Source organism: Balaenoptera acutorostrata, chromosome 20, assembly GCF_949987535.1.
Source record: "Balaenoptera acutorostrata chromosome 20, mBalAcu1.1, whole genome shotgun sequence".
Classification (NCBI taxonomy): domain Eukaryota; kingdom Metazoa; phylum Chordata; class Mammalia; order Artiodactyla; family Balaenopteridae; genus Balaenoptera; species Balaenoptera acutorostrata.
The window spans coordinates 63,512,989-63,537,620 of NC_080083.1; the positions used below are offsets into that span (position 1 = coordinate 63,512,989).

Genomic DNA, 24,632 nt, shown 5'->3' on the forward strand with positions numbered 1-24,632 from the left:
TGAATTCTTCCAGGGGAAGCAAACCTTTTTTTCTTACAGACAGTTGCAGGAAATTATTGTTTCTGTCTTTAAATTATCATAATTGGGTTTCTTCATCACAGGCTTGCAAAACTATGGAGTATGTATGAAGTCATGTTTATTCATTTGATATTCCAAACATAAGTATACTAAACTTGATTGTGTTAATTTCAGAAGAATAGAACAGAAAGTTTAGAATTAGGCAAATATACACAAGTTGCAGTTATGTACCAGGATTGCTTATAGTTCCAGGGCAAAATCAAGTCTTATTCCAAAATCTGATTAGTGGCCGTTTGTTGGTGTATTTGACATACAAGTTTTCTCACCTCAGTAACAGGTGGAATACAGCCTTGGCTCCTGGAGTTCTCAGCCAGTGTCCTGGAGCCTGTGCAGGCTCCTAGGGGTTGAGTCCAGGACAGCACAGCAGTGGTGGTCAGGGTCGAAAACTAGAGGTCAGATGCATAGCAATCTACAGGAGAGAGAGAGAGACAGAGAGAGAGAGAGAGAGAGAGAGAGAGAGGGAGAGAGGGAGAGAGCGTGCTATTTTTCAGATAGACAGAACTGGACCTCAGCATTATCCTTCCATTAGTCGATGCTCCTTGATGCTTTACATCTGTCCCCAGACTGCTCATTTCCTAGGGATGCTGTGACACATGACCACAGACTGGTAGCTTAAAGCAACAGAAACGTGTCCTCTTGTGGTCCTGAGGCTGGAAGCCCAAGATCAAGGTGCTGGCAGGGCCGTGCTCCCTCCGAAGGCTCTTGCTCGCTTCTTCCAGCTTCTGGCGGCACCAGCAGGTCTTGGCGTGTAGCTGGTGGCCTGTGGTTGCATCACCCCCGTCTCCGCCTCTGTCTTCACACGGCCACCTTCTCTGTGTGTGCCTGGGTGTCTCTCCCCTTCTGATAAGGACACCAGCCATTGGATTTAGGTCCACCCCTAATCCAGTATGACCTCATCTTAATTTAACTAGTGACGTCTGCAAAGACCCTATTTCCAAATAAGATCTCATTATGAGGTTCTGGGTAGAATTTTAGGGGGGGAACGGAACACCATTCGACCGAGAACACAAACCTAGCCACTTCATTTTTCAGGTACAACTTTTTAAATTAAATGATTGTAGGTTTCCATGTATGTTACCTCCCACACAAAAATAATCTGATAAGACATATCTTAGAAATGAGGGGGGCAGGTATGTATTTGTGTGTTTCAGGAAGGGCTTTTTAAAAATCCAGATGGGAACAGGTACTTTTGGAGTATCTACTGCATGGTAGGCATCTTTACGTGTATTATCTCATTTAATTAGGTCAAGGTACCTTCTTTTTATTCTAGCTTCTCACATAATTGCAATTTACTAAATGAGTTGGCAAGATCTTGAAAACGTTACCATTTCCTACCTGTTACCATATCTATGTCTATCTCATGCCAAGTATGTAACTCTTACTTGGGTATTTAACAGCTAGTTTGGGACAGATTCTTAAGCTACTTGAATCTCAGTTTCCTCATCTGTAAAAGGGGGGCAGTAATTCACAGTACCTTGTGCAACATTGTGATGGCTAACAAATACTATGTTTGTCAAATATGAAGTGTCCCACAATGTCAGTTCCCACTATTATGCTTTTTTTTCTGGCTTTTTGGAGGTATGTGCATGTTCTTTTTGTCATTACTGCCAGAGAGGGTTTAGGGATAGATGTGTAGCAGACATCCCATTTTCCCATAAAGACATTGTTATTCATGGGCGTACCAGTTAAGAATTGCATGCAGCTGTAGGCATTAGAAAAATCTCAAATAATAGCAGATTAAATAAGAGCATTTGTTTTTTTCCCACGTGAACAGAATACAGAGGGAGTAAGCAGGGCTTATGGGGCAGCTCCACCACCATCAGGAACAAGGTATCTCTGCTACACCATCTGAGCCCATGGCTTCCATGCACAGTCCCCTCTGCCCCAGAATGGCTGCTGAAACTCCAGCCCTCATATTTGTGTTGCCTGCCACCCAAAGGGCAGAAAGGGCACCTCCTTTAAGCAGCTTTTCAGGAAGTCCACGTAACCCTTCACTTGTATCTCATTTATCACATGACCACGCTTAGGTGCTAGAGAAATGTTTTCTTTCACTGTACATTTCAGTGTGTCCAGCTAAAATGGGGATTTTGTGACCAAGGAGAGAGGAAGTGGGTGTTGGGGTAGGTAACCAGCATTCTCTGGTTTTTGTAGTGGTGGGATTATGGTCTTCAGGGCTCTGAGGATAGCACTTGGGGATTGAGGGTCTGATCTGGAAGTGAGCCATGTACGGAGCCCTATTTCTGGGGTAAAAACATCCTGCTTTAGAACAGCAGCCTTGCAAATGATTTTTCGAACAACCCATTGATAAGTGGAGAACTGTCTATGCTCCAAGCCTGAGAGACAATGAATAATTTACATCTCTGTCTTGTTCATCTCCTGCTATAGCTGTCGGTCCTTCCAGGCCTGCATATGCTCTGGGAGAAGGAAGCAAAGCTTAGTGAGAGCTGCCTCCAGTTTAAAGGAAATCCACAAACTGTAGCTATCAAAACCAGAGCATCACAGAGCATGACAAGAGCACCGTCAGAGTCATGACCCTGGGCCTGTCCGGGGTGGACGTGAGGCCCCCTCCCGTGTGTCACTCTGGCCTCCCTGCACTTGGGACAGGAGTGGAGCTCCAGGGTCCCCTTAAACTGCTTGGACTTGAACATTCAGTGTTTTACTTACAGATCCAGAACTAAGAAAAATTGCCCAATGCCTTTGCTCAGCCATCTTGCTGAGTGAGATTTTAGGCTATAAGACATTCATCACTGCTCTGAATCTAAGTTTCAGATGGGAAGAAAAATATACCTACCTTTTTATAATTCACAGTTTCCTGAGGGCCCAGTCAGGAAATCTGGCTGGGCCCTGGCCAACCATTACTTGCTAGTTGTCCATGAATGTTAGTTTTAGAAAGAATGAAATGAGAAATAAAAATAAGTAGAAATCCACCTAGTGTGTGGACTTCATTTAGCACATTGAAGTGGCCGTGTGGGTGCTGGTCCCACACCTGCACCCCTGTAATGATGACAGAAAGAACGTTGTACAGTCGACCATCAGACTTGGACTCCACCTCAGCACCAGCACCAGCACCAGGCAGCTGAACGTCTGGATCAAGTCCCTCCTCAGACGCACGGCGAGTGGCATGCAGTGATGCAGAGCCTTGTAGCACTGAGATTTATTACCTCGTTTACGTGCTCAGTTCACTGCCCAGATGTCTTCTGAGCGTCCGCTGTGCGTGGGCCCTGGGGGCGCACGAGTCAATAAGGCACAGTGGCCGGTTCTGGTCCCTCCGTGACTTATGCCCGGCCCGGGCCGGGAGCTGTGTGCACCTGTCCCCGGCCACCAAAGCCCATTCCCAGGAAGACGGGAACCACCGGGTGGAGTCTGCACTTTAATGAGAGAGATTTGCTTTGAGCCGTCGTCACACGATTAAGTAATTAGTTACAACTGTGGTAGGTGCCACGCGCTTATATTCCAGAGAGATCCATCTGGGAGAAAAAGAGCAGAGCGGCTGGAAGTTTAGGCAGGAGAGAGGGGGCTGGGGATCGTGAAGAATCTCGAGGGGCCATGGGAAGCTAGCAGAGGGCTCTAAACGGTAGGGCCACGTTCGGCTTCTCGACAGGAGCAGGAATTCTCGCTTCCCCACGGCTGGATGTTGAGTAAGGCAGGGACACAGGCCTGAACAGCTCACGATATTAAAACAAATTTTTAAAATTAAGCTCCTCATTTATGATTCTGATTAACACAGAACATTTATAAACTACAGCCTCTGGAAAAGTGACCCAAAATGCATTACAGCGTGTCGTTCTCAGCCTCTTCCTGATGAAATACGCGAGGAGCCCAAGATCAAAGGGCACAGATGTTCTGGAGCCGTTTCATCTCCGGGCCTGATGGGGACAGGATGAGGGGCTGGGTTTGTAACGCGGAATGTCTGGTCCCTTTCATGTCTTTCAAGCTGCCTGGGTTTGGGCTGTGTTTCTTCATGTTTGTAATCTGGTTCTTGGGTGTTTTCCCCTCCTGGCTCACTGGCTGGGTTTGAGGCCCATCTTTGTTCTTCAGAAGGGCCCTGGTCCATCTGCCCCCAGAAACCTCATGTCATTATGTGACTTATACCAGTGTCCCTGATATCAAAGGGGGAGGATTACAGGGCCTCAGAGATCAAAACAGAGACCAAATTTGGTGATAAACCAGGGGAAGTAGGCCAGGGTTTGTCCCCGATGGGCCTGTTCCATCCATTTGGGTGAATTATGCATGAACTGGCCTGGAGCTGCCAGCACAGGCCGTCTCCCTCCAATTGCCAAAACTGGCTCCAAATAGGGAAGAAATCTCCAGGCGGCTTCCCGACCGTGGCCACAGATGGGCATGTCCTTAACCCTCATTTTTTAAAAACCATATGGAAATTGGGTCAGCACTCCACAGTCCGTAATGAAGAACGTTAAGGACTTCTGGAAATAAAGCACCTTTATGACCCTCTAGTATAGCAGGAAGCTCTTACATGGCAATGAGAGAGAAACTCTCACTGTTTTGAACCGTTATTGAGATTTTATCAGGCTAAGAGGCAGCGGGCTAATTTCTCAAGGCCGTTCTGGTGCCAGAAACATATTGTGTCATGAACATTTAGCTGGTCCAGCATGGTCCCCGGGAATCAGAAGAAGTCCTGCGTTAATTTTGAAGTCAAGGTACGACGTTGAAGGAGTCTTGTCCTAGAGATGCTGAGATTGCCTCCTTTAAACTTATTTCAAGTATTTCACTTATAAAACAAAAGATTAACTATATTTGGACCGACTATGACTAAAAAAAAATCATGATTAAGGGGGAAAATAAAAAACCCTTAGATTAATTCCAGGTACAATTTTGAGAAAGTTCTGGGCATTCAGCAACTCGATGGCTCCCAAAGATAAGTCGCAGATGTCATGTAGTGGGGGATTGCAATATCTGAGACTTGACTCATGAAGTTTGATAGAGGAATCTTTGACTCAAGCGATTTCACATTCTGGGAAATGCTCGCATTCTGTCCTGCGTGTCTGCCTTCCCCAGGGACGTGGGCTGGGCTGGGGACAGAGCCTCTGCTGAACAGCTGGAGTCGTAGCTGGAGAGCCTGGGCCCCACTGCTGCAGGTGTAAACTCCTCCCGCCTCTTCCCCGCTCCCCTTCCTTCCACCCCTCTGCCATCGTAGTCCCCTCTTGTTTCTAGAACCTTCCGATTCTTGCTAGGAAATGGGTGAGGAAGGGGAGCCCGTATGAGTGAAGGCGACCCCGTCGAGCACAGCTAGCCCAGAACATCGCATCCCCGTCCCTCGGGAGCTGAGAAAGGAAGGCTGTGTGGGCTTACACAGTCTTCCAGAGCTGGCGGTTTTCTAGGGCGCGTGTTCTGAGTCGGTTGGAGGACCGAGCGAGGGGAGAATAACTTAGCAAAGTGGCAAAAACCGTGGTTTCTCACCGAGGTGGCTGCAGCTGAGTGTCTCTCACGAACGGCTGGATCATGGAAGTCAGGACGGGCGGTAAAAGGAAACAAACGGGCCTCTCTCCTTCACCGACTCTTTCCTGCCATCTGGGTAAACTATTCCCAACTGGCCTGCTACTCTGGCAGGTGTCAACCCTCCCAGGGCCGGGGGTCTGAGGAAGCCAACTGTGTAGGCAGAAGCGTTAAAGCTTTTAACAGTGTGAGCCGTGGCTGGCTTCGTCTAAGCAGGACTGTTGGGTTTTTTTTCCTTTTTTCCCTGGAAGGAAGTGACAGTTGAATGCCCTGGCACTTTCACATGGCCTCTTTTCCCTGTGGGAAATTTTTTTAAATATCCATTAAGTCTGGTTTGTATATGCAGCACAAGGGCGTACCCCTCAAACAAATACCATTATCTTCATCCACGAGATAGAAGCCTTCTGGAGACGGTGGCTCTGTGCCCGTTCCTCCAAGCCGCAGGTTTGGGCAAAGCTCAGCCCTGTTGAAGCCCATCCTTCTCCTCCCCCACTCGCGTCTCAAGGCGAAACCTCACTAAGCAGACGTCTTAAGAAGTGTATTAGAGTCCCTTTTAAACCTCTGAAAGGGAAGGAAGGAAAGAAAGAGAGCGGGGGTGAAGCTGCCTGTATAACGTCCAGAAGCCGAGGGCTTTTTGTAACCCTTCCTTTGCTTTCTTAATCCCATTCGGAGGCTATAAAGTAAGGGAGGGGGCTAGATTGAGATGCGGGTAGTTGTTAGAGACAGCCCAAAACGTCGAAGAAAACAGGCATTTTTGGGTAATTAAAAAAAAATTTCAAGTCAGCCAGACTGTCACGGGTCCCCTTCAGTGGCCACAGCGGTGGCTGAGAACACAGACCCGTAAACGTGTGTCTTCCAGAGCAGCCCGTGCTGCTTTCCGAGCCTCCGAGGACAGGCGTGTCACCCTGTCACGTGACTGGCAGCGAGAGAAAGACGCAGAAGCAACCAGCTCTGCTTCTCCCCAGCTCGGCGAAACCTTGATGAAACGGCTAAAAGCCACAGAGCTGCCCAGCCGCTCCACGGACGGCCTCTCTTCGCTGCTGCCTGGCTTCCTGAGCCCATGAAAAACCCAGCTCCCTTTCAAGAGCGTCTCCAGAAGCCTCCACCTTCAGAGAGGGGAGGGCACTGCATCTGGTTGTAAAATAAGCGTCCTAGCTCCAGGCAGGAAGATAACAAAGGAGAGGCGGTGCCCAGGCAGCAACATCCCGCCGTCCTGGAAGTGACCAGCGGATGGACTCGTGTTCCCGTCCGAGTGGCCGGGGCTCTGTCCCACCGCTGCCCCTGTAGCTGCAAGAGAGGCCGGCAAGGGTATTCTGTTACTCGCCAGGGTGTCATTCCAACAAAACCCAGAGACCTGTTCGTAAGGGGAGGAAGGAAGAACGGACTTCGGTCAGGAGCCTAGAGCTGTCCACGGCTGGGAGGGAGTTCAGGTCCCCGGCCGTGGGAGCTGAGTGGTTCTGCGGGCCGTGAGCGGGCTGTCAGCAGCCCGCGGGCACAGTGACGGGCTCGCGTCCCGGCTCCTGGCTGTCAGCCGTCCACAGGAAGTGCGCCCGCATTTACTGCACCTCGAGAGCCACGGCTTCGGCCCAACTGCTCTCCTAATTATTCTGTGCCTGTTTTGTACGGGGAACTAGACCTATCTGGCAGCTAACAAAATAGCCTTGAGGCTTGGAATCCATTTGATCCTGGAGCATCTGGAAGGAGCTCGGCTGTGTAGTTCCTTGACGAAGGTGTCCCCTGGCAGTGGTGGGGGATTAAGTCTGTCTGGTCACCAGCACGAGTTTAGCTCGGCCCTTTCAGTGACTACGTTCTAGCTCACGCATCTGCTGCTAACAAATACTAACCCTTAGTTAACCTAATGACCCCCTGTCTGCAGAGGAACTGGAAGCTCCCTAGGGAAAACTCAGGTTGATCTGCTGTCCAAGTAAGGTGGCCCCTCTTTCCCAAACTTCTGGGTGGACTGAGCTGTCCAGCCAATGAAATTGTGGGCCTGCAGGCTTCAGAGACACGCCAGAGCCGACCCAGGAGATGCCTGAGTGTTTGAGGTCCACGGGCTGGCGTTTCCTTTTTTTAACAACTTTATTGGAGTACAGTTGCTTTACAATGGTGTGTTAGTTTCTGCTGTATAACAAAGTGAATCAGCTGTACATATACATACATCCCCGTATCTGCTCCCTCTTGCGTCTCCCTCCCACCCTCCCTATCCCACCCCTCTAGGTGGTCACAAAGCACCGAGCTGATCTCCCTGTGCTATGCAGCTGCTTCCCACTAGCTAGCTATTTTACATTTGGTCGTGTATATATGTCCATGCCACTGTCTCACTTCGTCGAGCTGGCGTTTTCTTGATAATGGTTTCGCAGTTCAGGTGTGTCTTTAAATATTTCTGTTAGAAACTCATCAGAATCGTGACTTTATCCATCAAGGCATTTACAAATGTGATCATTTCTTCTCCAAGGACCTACAAACCCTATTCTCCTCCTGTGTGCTTAAAGACGTACTTTGCTCTAAATTTACTCTCGTAAAACTTGGTACGATCAACTAAATTATACCACCTGTTTTGACCACGTAGAAGTCAGCTGGGAGGTTCATTTGTTCCACTTCGGAAATTGAAATCTTTTCACATCTGCATTAGAACCAGATTTCTTTACAAAGACTGTGGTTCTTGGGGTGAGAGTTAAGTGAAAACATTAAAAATCTATGCTTTATTGATGGACTAGGAAGCACCTGTCAGGAGGACAGATACTTGTAGCTGATCTGGTGTTTTGTGTTGATGTGTTTCCTTAGAAAATGTCTCAGAAACCTCAGAGAATGGCAAGTAAGGGTACAAACAAATACCCCCTCTAGCTGCACATAGGTTCCAGATATGTTCAGGAAAATCGCATTCAAAGCAACGTTTCATGTGTCAGAATAACTTCTGATCCTCACATGTGTTCGCTGCATTAGAACTTGGCAGGGATTTGAAACTAAATTCAGAGTCCATATTAAGAAAAAGTTCTCTAAAAAGAGACTTAATAACAATCATAACAATACATTGGCAGCCCGTATGAATACTGAGTTGTTCATAGTTACTTGCATGCAAACAATGCCCATCTCCATCTGTAATCTGAGAAACAAAATTAGTAATAACAGAGGAAAGCTGATTACAAACAGGTATGTTTACAACCAAAATTTTAGCCCAGCAGAGCAGATCCAGTGGCCCAGAGGATGGCTCACTTCTTTTAATCGGTGCTCAAGGGCAAAATAACAGTATAACCACATAATTTTAAAGTGAGTTGTAATGAGACTTGACTTATGGTCTTTCCTTAGGACTGTGGTTCTCATTTTAATGTGCGAGACCGACATCCCTAGAAAATAAAATGTCAGAGGAACATTTGTCAGGTGATTAGCTCCATAAACTGGAAGGCACTGACCTTTCCCAGGAAACAGTTGGTTTGCGAGGTTTAATGCCGAGACTGTGACCGGGAGCCCTGTTGCATGTTCAGCCTTCTCTTCCCATTTCCTGAAGGACAGACGGTGAAACAGTTTTTTTCCCGTCTTGTCCTGGTGCCGCATCTCGTTTCTTTGGTAAAAGGAATTGAAATGCTCCCTCTTCCCACCAAAGGAACCTGCGTCCTCACTCTCAGTGGTATAAACTCACAAGTGCAATCAGCTATACGTTCTAGAATTTTCCTAAACGGGTAACAATGTAACTGGTATTTAATTTTCCATCCTTAAACGTATGACCTTAGCTGGGTCTTTTTGCCTAAACTTGAGGTTGGCTTTTTGAGAGAAAGAAATATATCAAAAGGTGCTGTGTCTGTTTAGAGACCCCGGGAGGTTCGTTTGCAAAGCACCTTCGTTTAAAGGCGTGTCACCTGTGGAGGAGTTGGTTGGAGGCTGTAGCGGGGATTAAGTGTCACTGTTGTCATGACCTTCAGCAAACACGTATTGAGCTCCCAGAAGGTAGAAGATACGGTCCCTGATCTCTAAGAGTTTTCCATCTATAGGGGGGGATACAGGATTCATTCCTTCATTCAACAGATGTTGCTAAAGAGTCTGCTTTATGCTGGGCCCTGTTTTGGGTACTAGTGGTTCAGCCATGAAGAAGGCAGCAGCGAGGTCTTCTCTAATCATGGAATTCGCATTTTAAAGACAAAGAATGAAGAGTTTAGAAACAAGTAAAAACTAAATAAGGAAAATAATTTCTGATCAAGTGATGAGAAGAAATAAGCTACTAGAACACGGAGTCTCTGGGGGACTCCTGGAGATGGGAGGGGGGCTGAGCCCAAGGAAGGGGCGTCCACGTGGAGCCCTAGTGCCTGGTCTGGGCAGAGGGACGGCACGTGCAGAGGCCCTGAGATGGGGACAGAGCAGCAAAGGTCCTTTGAGAGCCCGCAGGAAAGGGTGGGTGGGCTGGGTGTCGGTGGGGTGGGCGCATCTGGGTGCAGCTGGTGCCTGTGGACCCCGGGCTTCTCCCCGAGGGGGGAGGCAGGCGTGAGGGCGAGCAGCGGCCTGGGGAGGGGTGGGGCCGGTAGGGGCGCCGCTGGGATGCTCTGAGCCGGGGAACGTGTGCCAGGCGGTGGATGACGACAAGTAATGTGGGGGGAGGGGGGACGGTGGATGGGGAGGAGCCCCCAGAGAGCAGATGAGTGCCGCCCAGCATCGGGTGGCAGCCTTGGGGGAGCGTGAAGGGCCGGTCCAAGGGTGAGTCCAAGGGTGAGGCACAGCCCCAGTCACAGGCCAGCTCGGCCGGCTCCCCGCAGAGCCCGAAAGCCCCTCCCCGTGTCTCTGCTGTCAGGGGCTTTTGAGGAGGAACAGGAAGAAGGTCCCTGGCTTGAACATGGTGTCCCTGGGGAGGGTGGTCTCGGGCTGCTGGCCACCTGTGGCTCTTTAAATCTAAACGGATGAAAAGTAAAGGAAAAGTGAATATTCAGGTCCTCAGTAGAAGGCACCACGGCTCAAGTGCTCAGCACGCAGCTGGCAGTCAGTGCAGTGGACGCTGCAGCGGGTCCGCTGAGCAGCACTGGGCCGGGCCATTGATTTGTCTGATGAACAAGCCCTCCGTCTTCTTACACATCGTGGGAAAGTCTCCCCGGGGTGCATCTCACAAACTACCTTCCCTGTGGAAATTTCTGTTTGTACTTCCGGATACCAATTAGATTCTTTGTGAAGTGACATCGGTTTGGCTGTCAAATGCTGTGGGCTTGATCAAGAATTAGAAGAATTGCGTTCCGGAACGAACAGAATGTTCAGATTGCACGTATCGTAGAGGCTGAATACAATTTCAGCCTGACTTAACTTCTCTGGAGTCGCCGGTCGTGAAGGCGAGGGCCGCACACAGGCTCTGAAACGTGGGTTCGTCGGCACTGCAGGGGCGGCAGGATTCCTCTCTGCTCTCAGGGTGACAATCCTTAAAAGTCATCTGACTTCCCATCCCCGATGTCATGCTGGTCCCCTCTAGTGGAATCCAAGGGTATCTGTCTTTCTACTCCAGCTTGGACGTATTTGCAATAGCAGAGGAGATGTTAATCCAGAGATATCTGGGAATAATAGTAATCTGATAATCTGGGAATCTAGACATATTAAAGATGGAAGGTGCTATTGTCATTTATTTCTGCTTTACGATAGGCGGCTGCTTTACATTTTATCTTTTTTCCTGTTCTTGTGGGAAAATAGCCTTCTGCCCTGGGTCTATCTGAGTTACTTGGGGGAAAGAAAAGTTTGGGCATCTGTACAGTGTATCAGATTTATCCTGATACCGGAAGGAGCCTTCTTGCCCAGTTTATTTCTCTGTCTGCTGCTGGTTCAGCATCCAGCCCAGAGTCAGACCCATCACCTGAGTCAAAGGCCTGTGTTGAAATCCTGAATTTTACCACTTTTCCTAGCCATGGATCTCGCTGAAACCTTTCCCAAGCCTCAGTTTCTTCATCTCTGACTGTCCTCCTTTGACCTTTCCTGGCTGTTTCACAAGATAAAGGAAATAATAAGCTGGATTCTGTGTGTTTATCTGAGCTCTTCCCCCCCCACTGTTTCTGGCAGTATCCTGTTAGAAAGGATGGGTAAACAGGTACACTGGAAATACATTTCTGAACCCTGCGTGTACAGGTAGAGCAAGGGGGTGGGTCGGTCGGGGGCTGCCTTTAAATTGGTTACAGGGGACCACAGGCTGCCATCTGGTTTGGTTATATTTCCCCTTTTCTTTTAAATGTTGACTTTTTCTAAAGTCAAGCCAGTGAACAGGGGGAAAAATCATTTTTAGAATACTAGCAATCACAGTATTTCTTTATCCTCAAATACAAAGACCATCACTTAGAGACATTTGCACAGGTGTCTTTAGATAGCACCCCTCCCTCTTCTGTTTGCTCCGTCTCCACCTCGTAGCCTCCCTGGATGGGGGTGGGCAGCTGGGGCGGTGGAAAGAGGAAGCACTGAAGATTAGACGTTGGGATAAACAACAAGGTCCTACTGTGTAGCACAGAGTTATGTTCAGGGACTTCCCTGGTGGCACAGTGGTGAAGAATCCGCCTGCCAATGAAGGGGACACGGGTTCGATCCCTGGTCCAGGAAGATCCCACATGCCGCGGAACTAAGCCTCTGTGCCACAACTACTGAGCCTGCGCTCTAGAACCCGCGAGCCACAACTACTGAGCCCACGTGCCACAGCTACTGCAGCCTGTGTGCCTAGAGCCCATGCTCCGCAACAAAGAGAAGCCACCGCAATGAGAAGCCCGCACACCGCAACAAAGAGTAGCCCCTGCTTGCCACAACTAGAGAAAGCCCACGTGCAGCAATGAAGACCCAATGCAGCCAAAAATAAAATAAAATTTAAAAAAAAAATTAAAAAAAAAAGAGTTACAGTCAGTATCCTATGATAAACCATAATGGAAAAGAATATTTAAAAAAAAAAGAATGTATATCTATGTATAACTGAATCACTTTGCTGTATAGCAGAAATTAACACAACATGGTAAATCAACTATATTTCTATTTAAAAAATCAACCAGTGTCTTAACCAAAAAAAAAAAAAGACTAAATGTTCGTCAGGGCAAACAAACCATGCTGAATTTCTGCTTTAATTGTAACACAACTGTTTGCTGTGAGTAGAAATATTAGCATGTTCTCAGTGATATTTTTGCTAGGTATGTTTCACTTAAATAACAACAAAAAAGGCATTCAAATGTGCATAGTAGGTTTCTGCCACACTAAGGGCAAACTTCAGGTGTGCCAGGGGTTTAAGATGTGGGATTGAAGAACTGAACGAGCGCTGTTTTTGTCATTACCCTTACGGCTGAGCTCTGGGAGGAGTTGCTTGGGATGCATTAAAGTCACAGGGCGTGGAAAGTGCATTAGTGTGGCCTCCTGTTGTTTAAAAAAAAACAGAAAGGAAGGGATACATCTGCTTGACGCTGGTGCGTGCTCGAGATCCAGCGGCGCACAGCGGCCGAAGGCAGAGATGCTTGGACAGAAATGAGGAGGGACTGTGCGCTTTGCTGCTGCGGGACCGCACAGCGGTGCCTGTGACAGTGCTTCTCAAGGGCGAAGGTCAAGGTGGAAGGGTCACACGGTCACATCTGTAAAACTGAACCCAGTGCGTCAGTGTGAAGCTAAGTGCCAGAGACTTTGTAGCAGGCTAGAAATAGAGATTTTTTTTTTTTTTTTTTTAATTTGTAAGGTGTTCTCCTGCTTTATGGCTTTAGACCAGCCATGCTTAACTGACAAATGGCTGGAGATTTACTATCCCCCAAATGATTGAACCTTCACTGTTTCTCAATTCCCAGTTTTAGAAAGGAACAAAAACATATCAATAGAAAGAACAGTAAATCCTTGAGGAGATGAGCTGCAATTGGAGGTAAGAAAATGTCAGCCAGCGTTTTGTGGAGGCTCAGCCGTCAGGGAGCAGACGGGGAAATCCTAATTCAAGGACAAATACCTGCACGTAACAGAAATCGAGTAAAAGCCAGGAGTTACATATCACTCTTTTTTTCACCAAGATGTGAAACTGGTGACTTGCAAGCTTATCCAGGAGGCTCAGCAAGCGGCCAGCCCAGCCAGAATGCCTTGATCAAAAACAGACCCCTGGGGCTTCCCTGGTGGCGCAGTGGTTAAGAATCTGCCTGCCAATGCAGGGGACATGGGTTCAAGCGCTGGTCCAGGAAGATCCCACATGCCGTGGAGCAACTAAGCCCGTGCACCACAACTGCTGAGCCTGTGCTCTAGAGCCCGTGAGCCACAACTACTGAGCCCACGCGCCTAGAGCCTGTGCTCCGCAACAAGAGAAGCCACCGCAATGAGAAGCCCGCACACCGCAATGAAGAGCAGCCCCCGCTCTCCACAGCTACAGAAAGCCTGCGTGCAGCAACGAAGACCCAACGCAGTCAAAGATAGATAGATAGATAAACTTATTTTTTAAAAAGATTTAAAAAAAACCCAGACCCCTGGCTTATAATGGATGCGTAGCTTTTCATTTTACTATTTGATGTCTATCCCTTTGGCCCAAGGTTTCCACTTCTGGCTTTTTTCCTGAGTCGCTGATAAGACGCTTACACCGTGTGTGCTCACAGACACCTGTCGGTAGTGTTGTCTGTAATAGAGAAATTGGAAGTAACCTCAATGTCCAGGAACTGGGGACTGATTAAATCAAATAAGGTTTGGCCATATGATAAAATATCACACAGTATAATGAGATACTGCTTATATTTAATGACATGGAAAGATGTTTGAGATGAACTGTTTAAAAAAAGTAAAAAAATCACAGACCAACCTATTTAGTATGATTCCTAAGAAAACACACACCTCCACACTCTCATATCTTTCTTGAATGAAGCATACCCAAAATATAAGATTTTCCTCTCTACTTTGTGTTTTCTAGTCTTATTATGACAAATACGATCTCACCTACATAACTGAGCCTGTGAGTAAACAACTGAGCATTAATAATGGGTGATTAATGTTTACCACAAGGTTATAATCAAAAAGATCACTGGGCGTCAGGAAGTAAATATCTGACATAGCTGGGAGAGGATTGCCGCTTGGGAAATATTTATTGGGAGCAATAAGCAATCTGGGGAAGGAGTCAGGCATCTAGAGAGAGGAAGGATCCTGCCCACTCTGGACTGTGCAGTCGAGAAAGAGACGGGAACACAGCCTCTGCCTAGCCTGTTGTGTTTAATCAGTTGAACAAATACCAGCTGCTGGGGAATTCCAACATGATAGGCATGAAAGTCAGCCTTCCTGCAAATAACGTTATACTTTTTCGAGTCCGTGAAAAAAATCACGGCAGCATCCCTGGCATATTATCCACCCACCAAATCTTAGGTTTCAGATCTGTCCCATCCCACCTCAGAGTGTCAGCCAGGGTTCCTCACGCGAACAACAACCCAATTCTGTCTTTACTCAGTGAAACAAAGATGACGGAATCTTGGAGATGCTTGAATAAATATGTCTCCATTTGTCTCTGATTTGTTCTCAGAGAGTCATATAAACTTGGCCATGAATTTTTTTTTTTAGGAGACACATAACTGTTGAGGGCTGGCAAGGGTTCACATAATTAAGATGCTTCTTGGGTTCCTGTTTTGTTTTCCCTTCAGACGGGGGCACTGGAGCTAACGAAATCTCTAAGTAGCACAAATATTATTTGGTGCTTTCAAAAATGCTATAAAAGTTTATCTAATAGAGAAGCAGATGGGTGGTTGCCAGCGGTTGTGGATGAGGGGAGGGCATGGCTCTAGAGGGGCGGATAGTACAGGGAGCTTCTTTGTGGGGCTAGAGTTCTTCTGTGTCATGACCATGAATGTGATCAGTTTCATAGGAACTACACACGCGCGCACACACACACACAACGAGTGCATGTAAAAACCAGTGAAATCCATATAATACAGCATCGTACCGACGGCCATTCCTGGGTCTTGACTGTGTTACTACGGTTTTGTAAGAAACCATTCTTGGAGGGAAGCTTGAGTGAAGGGTTCCGTGGGAACTCTCTGCAGTTTTATAGCTTGTGAGTCTAAAAGTAATTCAAAGCAAAAGCTTAAAACGGAAAAAAGTAACGTTCTTTTAAATGTGAGATTTCCCTGAGAAGATTGTCATTTGCAAGATTTATCATAAGTCTAGTTAATTAGCTCACCTGATTGAACGGACAAAGAAACATAATATTTGAATGATTTTTTTCCCCTCAGAGGAGTCAGGTTGACTTTAGGAAAAGGAAAAATGATGATATATCCTTGACACAGAAACTTTCATGAACTCCTGGGTATAAAGTATAGATAAAGAGGTAAAGGAACAGGTGTGGAAGATTGGGTTATTTCCCCCACCGTTTGCTCTGTCACCTGTGAGAGGATGATAGAGCCACCCATCGCCACCCATCGCCACATGGCCAGCAGCTCCCCGCAGAGGACAGCCAGCTCCCCCAGGGTCAGGCTTGCCCTGTGCTCGGACCAGTGGTAGCCAGGGGCTGAGAAGGATGCCTCTTGTAGGAACCGATTTCGTTGTTCAGTTCCTACCTCTTGCTTTTCTTCCCCTGATACTGGCGTGTCCCCAGGAGTGGTGGCCTCTTCATCCCTTGGTCCCAGGATGAGCACTGCTAGCCTGCAGCACCTGACATAGAACGTGAGTGAGACATAAAGGTTTGTTGTGGAAAGCCAATGAGATTTGGGGCTTTTTCGTCACAGCTTTGCTGCTAAGCTAATGTGATACCTAAAAGGTAGATGGTTTATTTGACATCACCAACTTGAAACTATCTTCAGTTGACCTTAAACCTACAGGATTTCACAGCTGGAAGCTCTTCTGTTGTTCTTCGTCAAATAATATAAGATGGCAAAAGACTTTGGGCTCTCCGTGGGTCTTTGTAGATTCTTTTATTATTCAGTTCACTGCCCCTTCCTGGGGAGGGTTTTACACCCTTGCCCTGTTGACTTCGGCTTGGCCGTGTGTCTTGCTTCGGCCAGTGAAGTGTGAGCAGAAGTGACGGCACCCTTTGCAAGTGGGAGGTTTAGGGGCCAGTGAGTGGTTCTGCCGTTGCTCTTTCTCCTTTGCCGTGAGACTGGCAGTATCCCAGGCAGGGGCTGCTCTCTTGGGTCCCAGGGTGAAGAGTGAGAAATAAGTGTTTATGGTGGTGAGCCACCGAAAGCTAGGGACTTGTTCACGCAGCAAACGCAACCTCTCCCACGTGAGGCAGGACCTGAGCCAGACCTGGAGCCTCCACCGCTACGGACGCACCACCCGGCACACAGTAGGTGTACAATAGACAATTTTTGACGTATAATGAAGAAATCGATAGCTAACTAGGAAATACCTTTTTTTAAAAAAAAAAAAAAAGTCTATTCAGCTCTTCTACACATTTAAAAAAAAAATACTTATTTATTTGGCTGCGCCGGGTCTTAGTTTGCAGCCTGCGGGATCTAGTTCCCTGACCAAGGATCGAACCCAGTCCCCTGCATTGGGAGCGTGGAGTCTTATCCACTGGACCACCAGGGAAGTCCTGGAAATACCTTTTTTTTTTTTAATGAATAATAGTTAGGCTTTGTGGTTTGAATACTTGCATATTTCAAGCATCTTATTTTAATATCAGAATTTCATACTAAATCATCAAAGATTCTTTTGGAATTTGAAAGCTGTAATTGATAAGATGTTTATATATGTCAAGTTTTCCCGAGATGTTAACATATAAAATTTATTACAGAGTAAGGAGATGCTGGTTATATTATAGCTTTTAATTAATATTTCAGTTTTATTGATGGCTGGTGGGACCAGATATCTGCACAGTGGTCTCATGTAGACACCTTCTCAGCAGGTTGCAGGGGAAGCTACAGACAAAGCCGTTTACCACCAGATATAACAGTTGTGCCCCGAATTCCTTCACCATGTGTAGGCTCTCCCTCTAAATGGTCTCATGAACAGGGTGAAATAGAACCAAATACATTCAGCTGGGATCCCTGGTAATTTGGATTAGTAGATAATGTATGAATTCATTTTTTTTTGACTTAAATCATTTCGATAGTGTTTAGGGCCTCCTCTCACTGTTACCTCTGAAACTAGTCAGAGGTATATTTTACTTATATATACTTATAAGGTATTTTACTTATATATCTATATAGAGAAAAGCTGTTTTATTGTTCTCTATCCGAGGGTTATTTTTTATTCTGTTTTTTATGTAAATGTCATTATATTTTATGTTTCCCTCTGTAGCTTGCTGGGGTTTTTTTTGTTTTTTGCTTTAAATTTATTTATTTATTTATTTATTTTTGGCTCTGTTGGGTCTTCATTTCTGTGCGAGGGCTTTTCTCCAGTTGCGGCGAGCGGGGGCCACTCTTCATCGCGGAGCGCAGGCCTCTCACTATCACGGCCTCTCTTGTTGCAGAGCACAGGCTCCAGACGCGCAGGCTCAGTAGTTGTGGCTCACGGGCCTAGTTGCTCTGCGGCATGTGGAATCTTCCCAGACCAGGGCTCGAACCCGCGTCCCCTGCATTAGCAGGCAGATTCTCAACCACTGCGCCGCCAGGGAAGCCCAGCTTGCTGTTTTCATTAGACAATATATCTTGGAGATCTGTCCATGTAGTTACAGAAAGATCTAGTTCATTTGATTTAACTGCTACAGAGTATTCCAGAATTTAAGTAAATTATGGTTTATTTAGCCTTGCTGGTAGTGATTTATATAGAATTTTTAAAAAAGAGTCTGTCGCTTCTCATTTAATGATTACAGCATCTTACATATCAGGGCAAAGAACCCATAAGGGTCCTTCTGCTAGCAAAGCCGGGTTTGACAAGGTAGTCCAACTGTAAAGGTAAATGTTACTCATCAGAATAAAATGGGGTTACATTAAGATCAAAAATTAACTGTCACCAGAAATGGAAGGTCCTTAGTTCTGTTTTAGAGCAGGCCACATTCAACAAGACCGGTATTATCAAAGGCAGAGCACACTTGAGCGGGCTGATTCCTCAGCCTGAGGAGGGCTGTCAGAGCCTTGCTTGCTCAACACGTGATGTCCAATGTAATGATTAGAATCGTATCCAAGTTACATAAAGTCAGCCTCATCAGATGATCTGGTTTTGGTCATACTCTGATGTTAACAAAAAGTTTTAAATAGGAATTTTTAAAATCATAGACCTTAAAGAAACAAACCAAAACTTGTTCCCAAGAAATTTAAGATCACAGAAATAATGCCAGATTCGCCCTCGGAGCAATGTTTTCGGTGTTGCTTGTGCAGTCAGCACGTGGGTGACATCTAGACCCAAGCTTGGCTTACGAGTGTGCTTCATGGGAACACATCAGATGGTGACACAGGGACCTTTCCTGGTACGTGGGGGGAGCAGCTTGAAGGAGCCACGCTGCTCAGGGCGGCTGAGGAAACCGCGCCCCGGGCTTCAGTGAAAAGCAGTCTTTTCCAGAAACTCCTAAATCCTGGACCCCAGCCCTCAGTGACAGCTGTTTCCGTCCTCCCTCTATGGGAAAGGTGTAGGGCATTTCAGAGACATTCACGTTCAGGTGGAAAATTCAAGCCCGGATGACCTCTAGCCAGAAGGCTGCCGTTTTCTTAACTCATCCAATTAAAAGGGCATTTGGGGCTTCCCCGGTGGCGCAGTGGTTAGGAATCCGCCTGCCAATGCAGGGGATGCGGGTTCGTGCCCCGGTCCGGGAAGATCCCACATGCCGCGGAGCAACTAAGCCCGTGTGCCACAACTACTGAGCCTGCGCGTCTGGAGCCTGTGCTCCGCAACAAGAGAGGCCGCGGTAGTGAGAGGCCCGCGCACCGCGATGAAGAGTGGCCCCCGCTCGCCGCAACTGGAGAAAGCTCTTGCACAGAAACGAAGACCCAATACAGCCAAAAATAAATAAATAAATAAATTTATAAAAAAAAAAAGAAGAAATCTTTGGAAACTCTAAAAGTGGGCATGGGGACCAGGAAGAAAGAAAGACCAGGCGCCCAGAATCAAAACATAATAATCATGGAAAAAAAAAAAGGGCATTTGAAGGGATGTCTCTTCAGATATAAACATCCTTGTCAGAGAGCATCATTGATCGCCCGCCTCCTGGGGTGTGAGGGTTTGAACTCCTCTAGAGGTTTCACATTGCATGCTGCTGCCTGCGTCTCCATCGTGGAAGGCTGCAATTTAAACCTCATCTAGAAGACGCCTTCTTGATGCGTACGGACAATACAAGAAGATGTCTAGGAAACGCAAGGCCCATCAGCATCGAAATAGTGCACACTGCACACCCATGGGTTTACTACTCTGAACGTATTACAAAATGATGGTGATGATGGTGAAAGACTTTGGAAAGTCCTGGTAGAAATGCTGAGATCTGTTTCCAATTAAGTTGCTGTATTATAAAACTAAGAGAGGAGAAGCAGGCTAGCAGATGCTTCCAGTAGAACTTGAAATGTTCACCTGTTATTTTTTTCCTAAGCAGCCTAGATTTAGATTTGTGGGTTAGACTTCATTTGTGCCTATGAAAATTGGTTTAGTCAAAAACTTTTTTTCTCCCCCAAACGTGTAGACGACAGAAACGTCTAAGCTGAGTGTTTCCCACTTTCGTTATAACATAATGTCAGGCTTGTGACATATGACAGCAGGTTTCACACTCCTCTTAATGAGAGGTTGCCAATGCCTAGAGAAGTAAAAGGTAAGGTTTGCACGTATTGCACTAAATGAGAAAGTGTTACCAACTTGGGAGTAGTGCAGATGTGGTATGTAGGCCAGCCATGTCACTGCAGCACCAGGTGCAGCCGGACTTACCCTAACTTATATGTGGGACACCTATCGTGAATCCCCAGGTGAACAGGGATGGAAGTGTGCTCTGTTAAAGATTCGGAGGTCCCTTTCACACACGTGTATGGGAGGTTCACCACGTATGAGACAAAATGCCTTTAGACGACGCTAAGGCAGGTTTCTGCATCCAGGTGGCTTTGCGGTCCTGGAGGAACCTAATATCATGTTTGTTTCTTTTCCCTCCTTGCTTTGGTTTCCAGGAAGCCCAGAGATAACGTGAAAACTTACTTGCCAGCCTTGGTTCTGGTCGAGCTGCAAATTCAGCAGTGTGCTTTAGGAAATCTCTTTAAAGCCCTCAGCGTCTGTCCTCCAGCGGGGGCTGGGGGGCTGGTGATGAATGATGAGAGGATGGAGGGGGAGGAAGGTAGAGGAGTAACTGTCTGCATGAGTGGCAGGTAAAAGAAATAGAACACTCTGGAAGGCCAGAGGAAAGAAAGCAAGCGTGCCTGCTCCCGGCATCTGGAGCGGCTTCCTGGCAGGACGAAGCAACCTTCGCTGTTGCTTTTTTAGGTGTTTCGGCAGATGGGGTGTTGGCAGAAGATGGTTAGACCAGGAGTAGGGAACACCCAAGACAAGGTGAGAGGGGCAGGGGTGCTACCTGGGGCTTCCCCAGTGGAAGGGTTGGACGTCGAGGTTTATAGATGTCAGAAAGACCCCTCGGGTCCCGTCCATCAAACGCTGCTTCTCACTACCCGAGGGCGAGTGGCACTCGGGCACCTAAGGCTCAGCTCCTCTGCGCACACCTCCCTGGCCACACGGAGCCTCTTGGGGACGCCACAGCAGGCACTGTTCATGTGATTCACTCAGCAGCTGTCAGGAAGCCCATCTTGGAGCCCGCGGGACACAGCTCCGGCCTTGGGGTCCTATCTTTCCATCCGGGTGACCAGCATCACCTGGAAGCCATGGCTGACACACCTTTCACTGTCCCAGGCCCCGTGGCTGGTCCTGCACTTCGGGGGATCCCTCAGTCGGCCTGTGCCTCGAAATGCTTTTGTTTTGAAAAACTGATCAGAACGTTGTAGAAACAGCACATGCTTCCTATGCTTAGAGCAAAGCAATCTGATTCTACTTTTCAGATCAGTCTTGAGACTCATTCTCCCAGGACCCCATCCCTTGAGATCCAGTGGGTTACATATTTGATGAACCAACAACAGATACACTTTTAACTTAATGTGTCCTGCTTGACTTAATGGTATTTACCCAGCAAATATTACTGTATTCCTTATTCAGTAAACAGAGTATTTAATTCGTAAGTTGTACAGTAAAAGTACATGCATTGGAATTATGCACATAAGACCTGGTGAAACTCTCAGGCCTGTCGTTTAATTCATGTCTCTGCAGCAGTGTCCGTGTCCCGGCTTTGCTGACGTACCGCGGTCGCTCGTGTAAGATGTTGTCAGTGGGGGAAGCAGGGTGGTGAGGGGTGCGTGGGGACGGTCTGTACTTTGCTTGCAAATTCTTGTGAGTCTTCGATGATTTCAAAATAAAAGATGAAAAGTTGGTTGTTTTCTTTTTTAAAGCAAGACAGGATCAGAGATCATCTAGTCCAGTCGTTTTCAAATTTTTCTTTTCGCAGCAGCCTCCCTCTCCCATCCTCATCCCACGTCTGTCGGGCTCCCCAAAATCCCACAGGAAAGGTCCCGATCCAACCAACACCCTCGGGGTCCAGATGAGGAAGTTGGGGCCCAAAGAAGTTACTGGCTATTGATGGAAAATCAGAGATCCGGGAAGTTTGATTTTTAGAGCAGTTGCTCTCTGCAAATCTCCATTAAGTCACAGCCCTTCAGCTAACACTGGTTTCTCTTGTCAGACAAGGTGAGATCAGACCAGGAAGAGCATCCGTGCTCCTGAGTTCACTTCTGCGCTGCAGGAGGTGGTCGCAGCCCCTCGCCGTGATGCCCGGGCAGGTTGTCTCACAGGCGCTGCCCTGGAGGGCGAGTCCAGGGCGGAGGGGAAGGACTCAGGGCCACAGACAGAGTCCTGTGCCTTCTTGTCAACCTGGCCTCGCCTCCAGCCGCCTGTGGGCACCGGAGCCCGTTAGCTTTCTCCTTCCTCCCCTTGCGAGCCCAGGTCCCTGAAGTATTGCTGGGAAACCTTTGACACCTTGGAGTTTATGACGATTATGTTATTGTTGGAAGTAATCTTCTCTTGCCTTCATCCAGGGATTTTTCAGGTTGCAAAGCCCCTTCTCATATGTTCCCTCACCCTCACCCCCCGGCTAGGACATTGGCAGACTGGGTTTATTTCTGCTTTGTAAATAAATGGCATGACTTTTCCAAGGCTGCTGAGTTTGTGTCAAGGCGGAGTCAGAACACAGGTCTCCAGAATTCTGGTAAAGGCTCTTTCTATAGGAGAGATGTTGGTTTTCGTAAAGCTCCCGCACACAGGGATGGTCCACAAGCAGGTGGTGTGCTTGTGTTGTTATTGTCATTGTTACCGTAGGCACCGTCCTTGGCACAGTTTTAGGGTGTAAAGACGCCAAGAACCTGGTCCTCCTCCAGCCACATCCAGGAGGGGGCAGCTCTCTTCCTGCACCTCCGAAGGCGAGAGCCTGAAGATGCCACATGGGCTTGGATGAGTAAGCCTTAGATCCTCCTGAGAAGTGAAGCAAGTTCCCCGTGTGCCACGTCAACAGAGATCAATGTGACAGCCAACTGGCAGGACAGCTGCCCTGGGACCGCCTGGTGCGCCCAGGCTCCGGGGGCTGTGTGGGAGCTGCCACGCCGGATTTATTTCACGCCGACGGTTGATGCTGTCCTTCTGCAGGGAGAACAGGCTGTCCTTCCCCCTGGCCTCCTCTTTGCCCTCCACGTGGTAGGACACGACCTTTACTATCCGCATTGGGAACTTTTAATTGGTACTGACACCAACCTGTGCCCTTGACATTTTGCCCAGCATCCTGGAATATTGGGGAAATTGGTGGAAGGCTAAGCCCACACTTCAGACCACGTTCACAGCTGCTACTGGCTGGAAAAGTCACCTCCCAAGGAAGGTGTGGATTTTTCTCACCCCAGGAGACATTTCCAAAGTAAACCAGTGACCTGTGTCGATCATTTACACATGTAGGCACCTGGCACCCAATAAGCACTTACTAAATATTTGTGGAGGAACCTTCTAAAGCAGTGGTTCCCCGCCTTCGTGCACCTGCCAACGTCAGGCTCACCTGCAGGGCGTGTTGAGGCCTCCTCTGCAGAGTTTGATTCAGTTGGTCTGGGGAAGCGCCAAATGATTTCCTGTCTGACAGGTTTCAGGTGATGCTGGTGCCGTGTAGGGACGATACTTTGGGAACCACGGTCCTAGAGCAGAGATTGGCCGACTGTTTCTGTAAGGGCCAGTTAGTATTTTAGCCTTTGTGGGCCATGCAGGTTCTGTCACTCAATTCTGCCACTGTAGCCACAGGAAATACATAAATGAATGAGCACGGCTGTGTTCCGTAAAACTTTATTTACAAGAAACAGGTGGTGGTCTCATTTCAAAAAAAAATTGTGTTGCAGATATAAAAAGATTTTCAAAAGGTGTTAGGAGGCAGAGCCTCATTCTGGGTGGATTTCTGAAAGCTCTCGGATGGGAACCAGTGTTAGAGTCTCAGCTGCTGGTCAGATCCCATCTCTGATGTTCACCGGCCACAGGACTTCGAAGAGCGCTAGCATCTCTGTAGAATGAGGGTGATAATAGTAATTATTATTATTACAGTGATTAATACATTGTATTAATACAGTGACAGATCGGAGGAAATGCTAACATTTATCAAGTTTACATGAGCGTTTGGCTTACTATTCTTTATACTATTTTAATCTGCATGATTAAAATATTCCAGAATTTTTCAATTTCTATCTTTAAAAAGTAGTCAAAATAATTCATTGGTCGGTATGTGTCTTAGATTTTAGGTTCCAATGTCAACCAAAAGGTCAGTTATCTTATGAAGTCAAGATCACCTTTGGAATTCCCTCACATCACCAGCACCCAGGCTCTTAGGAAGTCAGAAGCCAAGAATATCTTTCTTTGAGTACCTTTGCATTGGAGAAGCCCCAGACTAAAGGACACCTCAGGGACACCCCAGGCTTCCCTTGTCTGTAGTGGAGCTCGTGATCTCTCCTCCCCGTAACCCTGCTCCCCTGTCATCTTCCTTCATTCAGACAGTGGCACCTGCTCAGGCCACAGAGAATGGTTTGGGAGGAGGAATTGAATGAGGAAGGGTTCTGATGTGGCATGTTGAGGATGAAATTGTTTTACAGCTCAAATAGGATGCGTTGATCTTTCAGCTCAGTGCTCGACTTTACGTATTTATAAACAGAGGTGCAGGAAGCAGAGGGGCTACTGCTTTATGTGGGTTTTCCCTTCTCAGCACCTCACTGAGA

At 47.4% G+C, this 24,632-nt stretch overlaps 1 protein-coding gene across 3 annotated transcripts in view; it reads left to right on the forward strand.

The window, feature by feature from the left end:
* PRKCA (protein kinase C alpha) overlaps positions 1 to 24,632 on the forward strand; it is a 361,713-nt gene that overhangs the window by 227,966 nt on the left and 109,115 nt on the right. The window lies entirely within an intron of this gene.